Genomic DNA, 14,634 nt, shown 5'->3' on the forward strand with positions numbered 1-14,634 from the left:
TCCTGTTTATCACTTCAGTAGGCGGGATTGGAAATGGACGGGTAGGAGTGACAACCTCTTGGGCATTTTACAAAGATTTCAGGAATAAAATTGGCCCGTTTGAGAGCTGCTATTCTATAATTACTGTTCTTTTTTTTTAGTTTAGAAAAATAAGTGGCTTGGATCTATTCGGAATCAGCCCGTCATGCAGGAGCAGGTGCCGTTTGCGTGTGTGTGTCTTAAGTGAGGAAGCTCTGAAGCCTGGTCCACCGAAATCAGTACTTGTGTAAAGCCTTGCATCCTGCTTGCTCACCTCAAAGAGTATTTTTCAAATACTAACTTAGGGAGCTGCAAAGTAGTTCTTTTTCAAAAACGTAATTGTTGACCCTCTCTGCTTCTTTTAAGACATTTTTCATTTCCTTATTGCAGTTCCAGCTTTAATTTTTGCTTCTTCAGGACCAGCTTCTTGAAATGTGGATTGTGGGCTTCCACCTTTTCCAAACCTACTTTATTTGAGGTCCTTTAATGCCTATACCTCCTTTCCAACCCACCTACCCTAGAGAGGAGAGAAAACAAATTAATGGGAACAGGAGAAGTAGACCTTTTTGGACTCGTTCCTGGGAACATTCCCGGTTCCCCTGGTGTAGTCGGCAGGATTTCAGCAGACCAGCAATTCAGCCAGAGTTGCTGCTGGAACCTGGAGCTGAGGTGGAGCCTGGAGCCTTGAAGCTTTCACTGGAGTGGTTCTCTCTAGGAGCGTCTTGAAGTGGGACGACTGAATAGCCAAACAATGCCAAGACCCAAAAAGCCCTGCCTCCTGTTTTAGGCATATATCTGACCTTCCCGCCCCCACCTCCCAAGTGGTAGAGTTACAAGCATATGCCACCATACCCGATTTATGCCATTCTGGGTTCCAGTCCCAGAACTTCACACATGCTAGGTCAGCACTCTAACCGAATGAGTTACATTCCTAGAGCCATTACCCCTTCCCGCCTTTGATGCTGCTTGCTCCTGGTGCCCACCCCCGTTCACTGTGGAACATTACGGACTCAGACAAGGTGCTGGGTACCGATTGACCCCTCCTGCTTGTTCATTTCCTGACCTGATGCTAGCCTGCCTTCAACTGTCGAGAGGAGATACGTATCCTTTTCCATACCTACTTTATTTGAGGTTCTTTAATGCCTATACCTCCTTTCCTCTCAGAGTCTGTACTAAGATTTGATTCAGCTGGCAAACACCAAGCCCCCGCGTGAGGCGGTTCGTCTTCTAGTGGATGAATATCACCTGTTCTCTCACATGTCCTTTCCCTACCCCACACTTGGGATCAAAACAACAACCGTGGTCATCCACTACAGTGGATCTTTTCTTTCTAGAACATTGCTTATCACAGGAGATGCTGGGATTCCCATAGTGCACAGCGAGAGCTTCCACAGACACCCTGCTGCCAATTCTTTGACCCCTGTGGTCTCTACTGTGATAATACTTTCTCCCTTTTGTTTGCATCGTGAGAGCAGCCCCAGCGGGGCCAGCAGGACAAAACCTCTGCAACAGGCTTGTCTGAGAACTCAGAACAATCCCCCATTCCCCTACTGGGGAAAAAAAAATTAAGAGAATTTATTTCAATGAAAATAAAATCTAAGCCAGGCGTGGTGGCGCAAGCCTTTAATCCCAGCACTCGGGAGGCAGAGGCAGGCGGATCACTGTGAGTTTGAGGCCAGCCTGGTCTACAAAGCGAGTCCAGGGCAGCTAAGGCTACACAGAGAGACCCTGTCTCGAAAAACCAAAAAAAAAAAATAAAATAAAATAAAATAAAATAAAATCTAGAGAGGAAATGAGTCATCGTTGTGACCTTAGCTTCGATTTTGATTCCATTTTCAGGAACTTGTGTAAAGGTAGGTTTGGAGCTTGTCATCCACGAGGCCTAATCGAGTTATCCTGACTCTCTAGTCCACCTGGTTTTAGCTAATGGTAGCCTGTGAACTACAGTCTCTCCCCTCACTGGCTGGCAATGGGGAAGGATCTGTCTGCTGGATTCAGTCTACCGAGACTAGTGGGGAACTCTGAAGGTCACTGTGGGCTGTTTTCTCTATTGCAGATTCATTCTATGTACTTTCTGATTGCTCTTCAGCAAAGACATTAGGTTCAATTTCAATTAGTGCACCAGCTGAGGGGAGAGTTGTTTGTCAGAATTTAATTTCCTCACCAGCAGTTTACAGCCTCTGCCGTGAACAGAACGTACCACTTGAATTGAATAAAAATGGAGAGCTTTTTTTTTTTTCCAAGAAAATCCCAACCCTTATGAACTCTTAGGCCCTTGTTGTGCTGGGTGGACATGAAAGAGGCTGCCTTCCCAAATGATGCTGCACCCCGGAGGGAGAAACATGATATATTTCAATGAAATGTCATCAGACCCAATATATCTTGTAAAGAGCTAATAGTGTTCGTGTATGAGGAAGAGATGATAAGTAGGAGCTATTTTTCTACATCGTAGCCATTATCCAATTATCTCAAGGGGATAAGATAGACTTGTCAACGTACCTAATGACTATTACTTCAATTCATTTTACTGTTTATGGGCTCTAACCAATAATTTGGATGCAAGAACGCACCTCTCCTGAGTTTGTGCTGACCTCCAGTCAAACACTTAGGAGCGCAGTTCTACTTTTTTCAAATCCGCAGTGTTAACCTACCTGCATGTCAGAACTGCTTGATACATAGTTACGTGTTATTCTAGTTTTTGTGATTGGTGTTGCTATTTTTTTTTCAAATTGGGTTCTTGTATTCTTTTTCTAATTATATCCATAGATATCTATATTTATTTATATAATCCATCATGTTTTGCTACACATAGTAAAATGATTGCTTAGTAGTCAAGAGAATTCATATTGACCCTATCATCTCACAAATATTACTAGGGTGCTGTGTATGTGTGTGTGTGTGTGTGTGTGTGTGTGTGTGTGTGTGTGTGTGTGTATACATTAGAAAAGTACTGAGACCTAGGCATTGGTAGCACAAGACTGTACTCCCAGCACATGGAAGAGAGTCGTGAGTTCCAGGCCAGTTTGGGCTACAGAGCAAGAGAGAGTCAATAAATGAATAAACAGTAGCTACATTTTACTCTGTTGGCAGATGTCTTATTTTGGTAAATTGAATGAGAAATGTCGTCCACGGCCTCATGTATCTGAACACTCCGGTTGTGCTGTTTGCAGAGGTTTAGGGGGTGGAGTCTTGGAGACAGTCTATTGCTGGTAGTGGGGCTTTGAAAACTTTATAGCCCGGCCTCCCTTCCAAGTCACTCTCTCTGCTTCATGTTTGTGCTTGGACTTGTGGCCGTTCAGCTTCCTGCCGTGCCTCCCTGCCATTATGGATCCCTCCCTCTACAATCGTAAGCCCAACATAAACTTTTTCCTCCATATGTTGCCTCAGGTGTTTTACCACAGCGAGAGGAAAGTAGCTCACAGCTGGAGTCTTCATGCTGTACTTAGAGCTCTAGTTCTACTCAAGCTGTACGCATGGAACTCTGTGCCCTTTGACCTCCAACCTCTCCTCTCCCTCACATCCTTCACCCTCTAGTAACCATCTTACTTCTCTCAGCTTCTACAAGGAGACAGATGGAGAAAGAAGAAGTTCTGCTAGAAGTCCTGACAATGGAGATCGGTATTTTCCCAAAGAACGAGATGGCCCTAACCAGCTGGAACTAAGTCTGAAGAGACCTTGGTTCTCTTTCCCTTCTAAGCTTTTTTTCTGTCCTACCGAAGGCTGGGGGGTTGGAAGGAAGGTAGAGACAATAAGGAACCCCAAATAAAATAAAATCAACAAACAAACAAACAAAATGGGGCCTACAAGGTGCTTAGCTGTCTTGAGTTGCCTTCTGGTACAAGGGCTGAGTTCAAGTGCTGTCTTCCCTTCTAGCTCGCTCCAGCATACCCTGCAGCTGGCACAGCTTCCTGATGACACCCCGACAGTTTCCTGGGGACATCACTGTTGTCCCCTGTTTCCTCCCTCTTACCCATGATTTCCTTTCCTCTCTTCCTTGGCTTCTTATCCAATTTGAACCACTACTATGGCCATTTCCTTGAGGTTAAAGTCGTCAATAGCTATAACTCATAAGCATTTGCAACCAGTGGTTTGTTTGTTGTTGGTTTTTTTTTTCAGATTGAGTTGTAAACTTCAGATCTCTGAAACAAAGATTCTCCTTCTGAATGCTGTTTTTAAAAAAAGTCCTCTAAAAGAATGGTTTCATGAGGATTCCTTTCATAACAGATTCATTGAAATACACTGATAGGGCTGGCCAGAGGAGGTTGCTGCTGAGGCTCATGACCTGAGTTTGACACCCCACCTCCCTGCCACCCCAGAACCTACACAGTAGAAGGAGAAAGCCCATGACTTGTCCCCTGACCTTTATATCTGCGTATATATAACAACTTTTAAATGCACATACAAAGGAATGCACGGCTCAGCAGATGATGCCCCTGCTGTACTGTCAGCTCCCACCATTACGAATACTGGGTTCTGCAAATCACACTGGAGGTCAGGCAAAGTAGCACATACGTGTCATCCTCGCACTGCAGATGAAGAGGCAAGAGAACGGAAGCAAATTCCAGGCCAGTATTGTCTCCAACGCGGATTGGCCTACCAATGCTACTTTGCCAGATGCTGTCTCAAACCAAACAAAGCAAAACCATATATACTGTTTATTGCATGACATCACTTTCACATTGTGGTTACCACCCAAGATTCAATTTTTAATTCTTTGATAGTGAACTAAATTTTTCTGACTTATGTGTCAAAACTTAAAAAACAGCTCTCTGAAGGAGTAACCCCTAAGATAGCTGTTGACTGACATATATATTCACAAGCTCAGACTCCATATGTAGGATGTGAACTGTGAACCTTCAAGTGAGATGGCATGAAGCCAACTGTCCTTTTTCACACCCCATTTTTACAGTTTCAACTCAAAGACAGTTACGTAAGATTCATCAGATTTTAATTTTCTTAGACTTGTCAGACTCATCTTTTTTTAAAAAATTACCAATGTTAGTGTCAGTGAGATTCTCTGTCACACTCTCTTGTAGAGGCCTCATGGTTTCAGGGTGAACACTTGGGTTTTTCATCTCTTTTGAATTATTTTTGTGCATGGTATAAGATGAAGGTACAGCAGGAATTCAGCCTTCTTGATGTCACTCATTGAAGAGAGTGTCCTTTTCCATTGTGTCTTCCTGATAGATGTGCACTTTAAAACAGGTGTTCTGTTATAAGGTAACATGGGCAACATAAAGCCATATCCATAAGCCTCATGAACAGCAAACGTTCCTCTTGGTAAATAAAGTGACCATGAATCAAATCTTACCCAATAGAAAGCTACTAACACATAGAAATTGTCTTCAACACATCAGAAAGATACAAAGTAAAACTATGTTGAGATTCCATCTCACCCCTGTGAGAATGAACAACATCAAGAAAACAAATGAAAACAAATACTGATGAAGATACTAGAAAGAAAAAGCCATTGTTAGGAAGAGGATAAATGGGTACATCCCTTATAGAAATGAACATGGAAGTCTCTCAAAAAGCTAAGACTAGAACTGCCGTATGACTCAGCTATACCTTTCCTGTGCGTGTACCCAAAGGACTCTGGGGTTGTTGGTTTTGTTGCTACTGTTTTGTTTTATTTTGAAGCAGGGCCTCTCTGGGTAGCCCTGACTGTCCTGACAGTTATTCTGTAGATCAAGCTGCCTGAAACTCAGAGCTCTGCCTTCCTCTGCCTCCTGAGTGTTGAGATTAAGGTGTATGCCACTATGTCCAGCCTCCACAGGACTCTGTATCATACCACAGAGATACTTGCACATCCATGTTTCTTGCTGCTCTCTTCACAACAGCTAGGAAATGCAATCTGGCTCCATGTCCATCAACAGAAGAATGGATAATGAAAATATGGTGCGTATACACAATAGGGTTTTATTCACGTAGCAACTAAAAATGAAACTGTGGGAGCCGGAGAGTCAGCTCATAGTTAAAAGCACTTACAATTCTTGCAGAGGACTTGGATTTGGTTGCCAGCTCCCACATGGTAGCTCACAACTGTCTGTATCTGAAGTTCCATGGAATCCGATGCTCTTTTTCTGGTCTCTGTGGCACCAGGTACATATGTTGTACACTTAAATACCCAAAGGCAAAATACTCATATGCATGCAATTAAAATAGATTTTTTAAAAGTTTTTTTTTTAATTTACAGGAAAATAGGTGGAACTAGAAAACATTATATGAAGCAAGGTAAAGATTCAGAAAACAAATGCCACAGCTTCTCTCATATGCAGCTCCTCACTTTTAATTGTTAAATATGTGTTCCTGGGGGAAAGTACCAAGGAATTAGAAAGGAGTTCACAAGATAGAAAAAACAAAACAAAACAGGAGGTGGATGGGGAAGACAACAGTGTGCATGAGATATTAAAGTAAAAGCAGACGCAGGGGTGAAAGGGTACAGCAGTGTAAAGGAAGCAGGGAGACGGTAGGGTGAGAAGTTCAGGGACATAAGAGACATACATAAACATAATAAAGGGAATTTACAGCAATTCAATAGCCAACATAAAGTGGAATGGAGGGAAACTTAAAGCAACTCCATTAAAACTGAGAAAAGACAAAGTTGTCCACTCTCTTTATATCTATTCAATATAATACTTGAGGTTTTCACTAGAGTAATAAGACAACTAAAGGAGATCAAGGGGATACAAATTGGAAAGAAAGAAGTCAAAGTTTTCTTTATTTGCAGATGATATAATATACATAAGTGACCATAAAATTCTACCAGGGAACTCCTATAGCTGATAAGCACCTTCAGTGAAGTAATTGGATATAAGATTAACTCAAAAAAAAATTCAGTAGCTATCCTATACACAAATGAAGAAATGAGTTGAGAAAGAAATCAGGGAAACAGCACCTTTCACAGTAGCCACAAGTAATATAAAATTTCTTGGGACAACTCTAGCCAAGCAAGGTTAGATCTGTATGATAAAAACTTAAAGTCTCTGAAGAAAGAAATTGAAGAAGATATCAGAAGGTGGAAAGATCTCCCATGCTCATGGATTGGGAGGATTAACAATAACAATGGCCATCTTACCAAAGGCAACCTACAGATTCAACACAATCCTCCTCAAAATCCAAACACAATACTTTACAGACCTTGAAGGAACAATACTCAACTTTATATGGAAAAACAAAAGACCCAAGATAGCTAAAACAATCCTGTGCAATAAAAAGAACTTGAAAAGGTATCACCACCCCTGATTTCAAGCTATCATAACAAAAACCACATAGCATTGGTGTAGAAACAGACACATTGACCAATGGAATTGAAACAAAAACCCAGACATAAATTCACACAACAACGGTCACCTAATTTTTGAGAATGAAATCATAAATATACAATGAAAAAAAATCTACCAACAATGTTGGTCTATCTGGATATGCAAATGATACAAACATATAAGCTACTTAAAATAATGATAATAATAAAAAGGAGTTACCCTTAGAATAAATTCTCAAAAATACTAAATTGTGACTTTTAATAAGGAAATTGACACAACTGTAAAATATACAAGTCATTGAAAACTAAGGTTCCAGAAATTAACTTCTGTGCTATGGGTTTGAATCTTACCATGTGTAGGGACCTACCGTTTGCACTGAGTAACAAGGCAAGGCATATTCTTTGCTGAAATAACAGTGACAGATTCTATGGTTGTCTAGGGACAGTGCTCTTGTCTATGAACTTTCTTTTCTTTTCTTTTTTTTTTTTTGGTTTTTTGAGACAGGGTTTCTCTGTGTAGCCTTGACTGTCCTGGACTCGCTTTGTAGACCAGGCTGGCCTCTGAACTCACAGGGATCCACCTGTCTCTGCCTCCCAAGTGCTGGGATTAAAGGTGTGTGCCGCCGCTGCCATCACCTGGCTATCTATGAACTTTAGTACATGATTAGAACCACAATATGGGCAGCATCTACTGTTATCATCCTCACTTTATAATTGTTTGTTTTTAATAACAAAACTAAATCTAAATGACTTTCCAATTGCTGTGATAAGACACCATCCCCACAGTAATGTCTAGAATGAAGACTTTATTTTAGGCTTACTGTCCAAGAGGATAAGGATCACCATCCTGTCAGTGAAGCAACAGGCAAAATGGTGGCTCGAACAGCAACTGAGAGATCACCCCTTGAACCACAACCAGGAAGCAGAGAGACTGCATTAAAGGCCACACATGGCTTTGGAAAACCCAAAGCCCACCCCCCCAGTGACATATTTCCTCCAGCAAGGCCACACCTAAACCTGTCCAAACAGTGTCACCAAGTAGTGGTCAAATATTCAGATGCCCAAAAGTATGGGGGTGGGGTCAGGGGTGGACGCCTCATTCAAATCAACCTAGTGAGGGATGGAGATGCCCTTCTCTGTTCTTCAGAACTATGGGGGGATGTCCAGGGTCAAATTTACAGCTCTCCTTCTCTCAGCTTGCTTCACCCACTCGTGTCAGGCTGTCCATTTCACCTTAGCTTAAAGCACTAGAGCTGCTGAAGCTCCGCCCCTTGTCCTCACTCTGCCCCCGACATCATTCATTCACTCTGTTCTTCACTTAGTTCATTTACCTCATGAGCTCAGTGTTCACAAACATTAGCTTAGCCTGCTTCCTCTTTACACAGTCAACATAACCTGAGAACTACTTAGGGAGTAGCCAGGGTCTTTGGCTGGGAAACGGTTTCTCAGTGTAGTTGGAGGTTTACATGCGTGGAATCTATGGAGCAATCCTTTATTAAAAAAACAGACAGAACCATGGAGGCTGGGGAAGCGGCTCACTGTGTGCTTACTTAGCATGGAAGAAGCCTTCGGCTTGGGCTCCAGAACAGTAGAAAGCTGCGTGCATGGTGGAGGCACATGACTCTAAAGAGGATGTAACCTTGCCTTAGGCTGGGCCCAAGGTGACAGCAGTCTTGGGCAGCTTGACCTCCCTGGGACTTTGTCTCTACAAACTGATAAAGATCTTAGATAGACTCAGAGAGAGAGAGAGAGAGAGAGAGAGAGAGGAAGTTTCAGGCCAAGACAAAAGACAAGCTCAGGAGACTCTACCCAGGGTGTTGTACTGCAAAACGGACCATCAGTTAGGAGGAGGAAGTGGGAGGACAAGAGGAGAAGGGCCTTAGGAAACTGGGTGAGAGAGAGTGGAGGTTCCCACCCAGGGCGCCTGGAGCTGGAGGATTTGGCAGTGGGCGGTGATTTCGATGGAGCCCTCCAGGTTCCTTCCATGGATGGTGTGGCTTCCTCTGTGGACTAGAGGACCTACAGGACTCCTGAGAATTACGCCAGGGGATTTGCCCCCCCAGAACTGATTCCCAGAAGTTTTCATTCTTGTTCTCCTTAATCTCCTTTCCCTCCTGTTTAGGGTAGTCAGGTTGTAAGGGAGGTACCATGCCTTTAATAAATTACTAATAAAGCAGAATCATTAAGGAATCAGAGCCAACACATGACTGTAATCCTAACCCTTAGAGAGAAGAAGCTGGAGGGGCGTAAGTTCAAAGTTTCCCTTTTGGGGCTGGAGAGATGGCTCAGTGGTTAAGAGCACTGCCTGCTCTTCCAAAGGACCCGGGTTCAACTCCCAGCACCCGCATGGCAGCTCACAACTGTCTGTAACTCCAAGATCTGACACCCTCACACCAATGTACATAAATTAAAAACTAAATAAAAATATTAAAAACAACAACAACAACAACAACAACAAAGTTTCCCTTTTGTTTGTTTGTTTGTTTGTTTTTGGTTTTTTTTGTTTTTTTTTTTTGAGACACGGTTTCTCTGTGTAGTCTTGGCTGTCCTAGACTCGCATTGTAGACCAGGCTGGCCTCAAACTCACAGGGATCCACCTGCCTCTGCCTCCTGAGTACTGGGATTAAAGGCGTGCACCACTACTGCCCGGCAAAATTACCCTTTTCTACATAGGAAGTTTGAGGTCAGGGATATGTGTGGTCCCATCTTACAACAAACAAAATGCCCCCTGCCCAACAACAAAGAACTGTTCTATTATGGGTTTTGTCGTTGTTGGGTTTTTTGTTTGTTTGTTTGTTTTTGCTTTGGCTGTTGTCTCTTGGTGAGTAGATCAAAACTAAAGAGACTTCCTACTCACTTGGTAAATTTTAATTTCAAAACTAAAGCACCTGGTGGGGCCACGGCTCAGTGGTAGAGTGTTTGACCCGCACATGTAAAGCCCTGAGCTTGATGGCTAGTGTGAACACAAACAACAGCAGCAACAAAAACACCACAGAGGCCTAAAGTACTGTGGCTGATGATACACTCCTGCATGTTAGCACAGCAGAGCTGTGTCAGGAACTCTCCAGACACCAGCTGAAGATAAGGGGAGTGTGTTGCCATATAACTGGCCTGCCTCTAGGTTGCTTAGCAACCTCTGACCGCATCACCTGCCTCCACCAGCTGTGCCAGACTATAAAGGGGCCGACCTGCAATCTTGCCTCTCTCTTTTGTGCTTCTCTCTTGTACTTTCTCTAAGGGCGCCCCCTTTTTCTTTTTCTCTCTCTCTCTGTCTCTTTACCCTCTCGGCCCACTCAGGTCCTAAACTCCTCTCCATTTCCCTTCTCCCCAAATAAATCTCTCCATATCATAGCTGTTGTGTGTCATTCTGTTTATTTATTTATTTATCCTTTTTCTTTTCTTTTTTTATTCCTTTTTTTTCATTCTATTTATCTTTAAGTCTGAACAGAATAGTTGTGAGTGAATTTCCAGTTGAAAACACAGTAGCAAAGCCCTTGCAGACCACTGATGGGCTCATGCCTTCTCTGAAAGAAAGGGACCCAGTGGGAAAGCTCCTGTCCTTGCTGGCACGGACAATGGAGGTGAGGCTGTTAGGAACATTCCTGGATGCTCACCACTTCTGGAAGGGGGAAGGGGAACTGATTTGCTGTGGGCACTCCACCAGTGTTATCGCTCAATTGTCTGAAAACTGTGAAAGTGTTGGCACCTGGTCAGTTCCATTCATTGGCTCTTCCACCCAGCACAGCCCCACACAGAAAGACACTTCCCCTGCTTCCCTCCTGGCAAAAGCCCTTATTTTCAGTCACTCTTCCTGGGTTACTAATGTTTGGATTTACTGAAATTTCCCAGAAGTGCTCAGTAGACACTTGGTATGAAATTGCTCATGACATTCAGCTCTAATCCAAGCTTTATGGAGGGTCTTCTAGATAAATAGAACTCCCACTTAGATCAAAGGGATTGGAGTTTCCCTCCTCAGGGGTTTAAGATGAGGTCTCAGTCCTGCTACAGATGAACTCAAGGCAGAAACCTAATGTTTCTTTGTGGCAGAGCTAAATTTATCAAATCTTGTATAAGTCCTCATTGCTTTAGCTGTAGGAAAATTCCTATAGACTGTGGCAACAGGTTCTCTGTCTCTGTTTCTCTCTCTCTCTCTCTCTCTCTCTCTCTCTCCCTCTCTCTCTCCCTCTCTCTCTTTCTGTCTCTGTCTGTCTGTCTGTCTCTCTGTGTGTGTGTGTGTGTGTTCACACTCCAATATCTTTTATTCGAGCCCAGCAGGCAGTGTTCAGGTGTATAATGTGTGACTGCTCAGCTTTTTCTTCTGTGGTAGAGAAAAAAAAAAAACCCTAAAAAGTCCAAAAAGGCTTTTAATGTATTCAGCAAGTGTTTGAGCAGTAGAGAACACATTTATAAAGAAATTAATGATTCAATTTTCACCTGTAGTCAGAAAAACATCTTTCTCTATTGCCTTACCCTGACAGGCAAATCCCCCTGTCCTACCTGGAGGACCTCATTCTTTCCCGGTGTGCTGTGCCCTTGAGATCCACTCTTCCTCTGAAATACTACCTGCAGGGCAGCTTTGATCTCAGGCATTCTTTCTGGGTCTGTTACACAGAAGCTTTGTCTTGTAGTGGTTACCGCAGTGGTCGCAAATCCATCCTTAACCTGTTCTTGTCCACTGTAGCTCTTAATAGAAACCATAACTGAAAAATCAGCTATCATGTGTGCCCTGCTTTTCATGATTTTGAATTGTTTGTGTGTGTGTGTGTGTCTATATGTACATGTGTGATCATGCAAGTTCGTGTGCGTGCAGGTACGTGTGTGAGGGTGTATGTGGGACCAGAGGTCAATGTCAGGCATTCTTCGGGAGCTGTCCACCTTGGTTTTGGAGACAGGATCTCACACTGGAACCTAGAGCTAGGCTGGATGACCAATAAGATCCAGGGATCTTCTGTCTCTGCCTTCTCAGCTCTGAGATCCTAAGTGTACCCATCATACCCAGCTTTTCATGTAGATTCTGGGGTTTGAACCCAGGTCCTCATGCCTGTGTATCAGGCATTTTACCACTTGAGCTATCTACCCCCAGCCCTATAGTATTTCTACTTAATACATCTGTATGTGTTATCAACCACATGAAGCAAAATCACAACTCTTGGTTTTGTTCTATGCCTGCCGTGTGTGTGTGTGTGTGTGTGTGTGTGTGTGTGTGTGTGTGTTTGTGCGCGCGCGCGCACGCGCATGCACATGCGTGCGTGTGAGAGAAAGAGACAGAGATGCAGAGAGACACACAGAGAAAGAAACAGAGACACAGAGAGACACAGAGACAGCGAAAGAAAACACATGCCAAGGCACAGGTGTGGATGTCAGAGAACAACCCTGGGCTTCATGTGTCAGCCGTTGCATCCTATCTTGTTTGAGGCAGCCCCTCTATCGTTCACTGTTGGGAACGCAGGGTGCAGGGCATGGGCTGCCGAAGCTTTTCCTCCCTCTGCTCCCCATCATCTCTGTGGGCTCTGGGGATAAGAACTCAGGTCTTACCAAAAGGGGGTGGGTTGGGAGAAGTGGGGTAGAACTGGGAGTAAAGGGAGTGAAAACACAGGCAGGACATATTATATGAGGAAAAAAATCCATTTTCAATAAGGGGAGGGAAGGATGACTCAGTTCTCATACATAGCAAGTTGAACATTGGGCTGTCTCTTACCCCAAATTTAGTTTTTTAAACATACAGTTTAAAGAGTTTCCGGGAGAAAATGAAGGAAAGAGCTTTGTGTATTTAGCCAAATATTAAGCATTTCTGACTTGGGGGCAATGGTTCCAGGAACTAAACCAAGGGCTTTAGGTATGCTAAGCATATACTACACTACCAGTGACACACCCCTAAATTCTCAATTTCTAGCTTTTAATTATTGTCTGATTCTGAGCTTTAGTAATATTGCTGTTGTTTTTACCCACATTCACTTGAAACAAAAAGTTCTTCATAAGCTCATTAAGGCTTCGTTCTTAGCTACACCACATATCACTCCCCTGGTTTGTGTTTTAACAGCTTATGGTGTTTTTTTTTCTTAAATTATAGGCATCAAACTTTTCTGTGGTCAATTCTAGACTATTGAGAAAAGCTGTCACTTAGAAATGAGGTTTGTAGCCCTTGGAGTCAGAGGGACTTAAGTTCAAAACCTGCCTTCACCAGTTGCTTACCTTTCCACATGACTGCACTCACCAGTGTTACAGGGTTCCAGCCGAATGTGCGGCCCTCACACTGTCAAACCCTGTCAGAGTAACACTGCGTAAAAGGACCCATCCCAGATAGCTCCCCCAAGGCTGTGCAGAAAGCCCTAGTTCAGCCGGTGGCAACTGTCACCATTCTTTCTGTGCCTGTGACAGTTTTCTGCGCTGCTCTCTTCAGCATCCTTCCTCACCCGGAGGCTATAGAAGTTTCCTTAGATGCATTTTTGCTCTCACCATCCATTCCTCTCCTTGCTGATTTGAAATGTTAGCCGTCTTAACTCTCTGTTTTGTTTTTTGTTTAGACGAGATCTCACGTGCTCCAGGTTTGACCTGAATAGCCAAGGATAACCTTGAATTTCTGATCCTTTGCCTTCACTTCCGGGTGCTGGTTTTAAGGTACAGTAATAAGCATGGAACTTAGGCTTTCAAGAATGCTAGACAGGCATGCTATCAATGGAGCCACGTGTTCCGGCCCCTCAATTCTGCAGTTTATTTCTTCTTGAAAGAATTGGTGAATGTAACAGTTTTACTTAATATAGTTAGTCAAGACAGGGTTTTATACTACAACAGTGGTTGACCATGCAGCTTAAGCTGTCCCCAAACTGGCATCGATCCTCCTGTCAGCCTCCAGAGCTATGGCACAAGCCATTATGCCTCATTGTTTAATTCTTAATGTATATTTTCATATGGTAATGGTTGTTACATTTTTTCTGGTATTCATTTTATTCAAATTTCTTTTTCTTCATTTTTTAAAAAAATTCTTCCAAAGGAACTTTGGAAATGTTTGGTAACTGGGCTGATATAAAATAGATGGAGACCATGAAAAATGTAAGTGTTCAGTATAAGAATATCATGTCTCCTGGTTTCTGTAAGTCTCCTTTCCTGTACCTCAGAAAGTTCTGGGGAGGGGGTCGATTTTATGTTCAGAGCTGACTAATCCACTTCCCAGAAATCTTACATTGTGGTTCTAATTCAGCTGTTCTCATCATTGTGTTCCCGCTTTCACTGATTTCTTCAAAAGAACCTACACACCTGTCATCTGCAAATATTTCCATTTTTTTCTTTTATTTATCAGAAACATCTAGCATAGATGTTAGATGGCGATATGCCCGTGGAAAAGGTGTCTTTTC

Source organism: Acomys minous (genome assembly GCF_964271855.1).
Source record: "Acomys minous genome assembly, chromosome: 15".
Classification (NCBI taxonomy): Eukaryota; Metazoa; Chordata; class Mammalia; order Rodentia; family Muridae; genus Acomys; species Acomys minous.